Genomic DNA, 2,028 nt, shown 5'->3' on the forward strand with positions numbered 1-2,028 from the left:
TCACTTCGCTGGGAGACAGAAGATTTAGGGGGAACATGATCACTACATTCAAGATTTTCAAGGGAATTGGTAGGGTAGATAAAGACAGGCTATTTAACACAAGGGGCACACGCACAAGGGGACACAGGTGGAAACCGAGCGCCCAAATGTGCCACAGAGATATTAGAAAGAACTTTTTTAGTGTCAGAGTGGTTGACAAATGGAATGCATTAGGAAGATGTGGTGGAGGCTGACTCCATACACAGTTTCAAGTGTAGATATGATAGAGTCCAATAGGCTCGGGAATCTGTACACCAGTTGATTGACGGTTGAGAGGCGGGACTAAAGAGCCAGAGCTCAACCCCCGCAAGCACAACTAGGTGAGTACACACACACACACACACACACACGTGTATGCCAAGGACACCTACGGTGACGACAACGCCTACAGTGACGACAACGCCTACAGTGACGACAACGCCTACGGTGACGACAACGCCTACAGTGACGACAACGCCTACGGCACCGAGGTTTATGAAGTAGAAGAAATTTTATATTTAACAAGTTTTCAAATGAACACATGTGTGTGCCGAGGACGCCTACGGTAACAACGGCGCCGCTGACCAGACCACACACTAGAAGGTGAAGGGACGACGACGTTTCGTCGTCGTCCCTTCACCTTCTAGTGTGTGATCTGGTCAACTTACTTTAGCCACGTTATTGTGACTCATTGCCTGCAATGGCGCCGCCTACGGTGACAACGACGACGCCATCCGCTTCCTTCCTTCACAAACAACCCTTTGTTACGATTGTGTACACTCGTGTCACTACTCCTGTCTTGCCTCCCCTGTACATTCCTAAGGTAATGTGGTGATGCAACCTAGTGGGCTGGATAGCAGAGTCCCAGTTTTCGTCTTTCCCCCATCGCTTGCTTTTTACGCTGCTGATCACAGTACTCACAAGCCAATTGTGACCTTGTACAACCCTTATGAGTTTTGTATCTCCTACTCGGTGTTGTGTAAAAACCTATCATGTTTCAACGTGCATAGTCCAAAGGGCATTGGTCGTTCAAAATGTTCAATAGACATCATTAAGAACAAATCTTTCGTTAAACGAGACAAGTCAAAGGGATAAAATTTGCATACAAATCTGTGAAGATGGAAAGAAAAAGTTATTGGAAAAGAAGGATGTCCCAGCTGTGTTACTGAGTGTTGTACCAGAGCCCTGTAGTGGTCCTGATGGTGACCACTTCCAGTCCGTCCATGCTCCCACACGCTCTGGTAGGGGGGGGGGGGAAGAGCTACAGACAAATTTTCTCCCTCTGCACCAACATCCGCTTGGAGCCGATCAAGGGAATGCTGGTCCAAGCCTGGTGTTAGTTGCTGCTGCTACCATTTACCTTTGTGGGTTACTGGTGTCCACTGAGGGTGACCAGACTGAATCGAGAATTCCATCTTACATGTACCTGAACTCAAACATCAAAACTGTATTAGCGTATGTCCTAGGTCTCCTTGACATATGCTATCTTAAGAGCAGGATGATTTCTGCGGATGGAAATCCTGGGGGAATAGAAGATTGCAGTGATACCGGGTCATTTTAAAATGATGGCGTACTAAATGCCTTTATGTATGAGTATATCTAAAGAAAGCGTCAGTGGATAGATCATGTGAATTATTACACACATCATAAGATGAGGTAAAATACACACAAAGGGATGAGTTACCTCATCCCTTTGTGTGTATTTTACCTCAATAAACTTATTATATTGAAATTTAAATAAGGTCAATTAAAGATCAAGATGAGAATACAGGGAAGTGTGCAACCACTGGAGTCGGGCAACTTTGGGAAGATTACTTCCTTTCAGTAAATATATTTAGAGTACTGTTCTGTATTATCTAGCTTAACCAGATGCCACTTGTAGCAAGTATTGGTAAATTGTCTGAGTGACTGTGATTAATGTAACTGTGGGTGTTTACTTAACAATTGCTCAAATAATTCACGTTAATTGTATCCGATTGATGGTCGTCCGCGTGACGTTAACGCAATTGA

The 2,028-nt window shown here is 44.6% G+C and overlaps 1 pseudogene; it reads left to right on the forward strand.

Annotated features, from left to right (window-relative positions):
* The first annotated feature begins 761 nt into the window (after nucleotides 1–761).
* Nucleotides 762–1,520, forward strand: LOC123752863 (motile sperm domain-containing protein 1-like; annotated as a pseudogene).
* Nucleotides 1,521–2,028: the final 508 nt, after the last annotated feature.

The sequence above is a fragment of the Procambarus clarkii genome, unplaced genomic scaffold, assembly GCF_040958095.1.
Source record: "Procambarus clarkii isolate CNS0578487 unplaced genomic scaffold, FALCON_Pclarkii_2.0 HiC_scaffold_2282, whole genome shotgun sequence".
Taxonomy (NCBI): domain Eukaryota; kingdom Metazoa; phylum Arthropoda; class Malacostraca; order Decapoda; family Cambaridae; genus Procambarus; species Procambarus clarkii.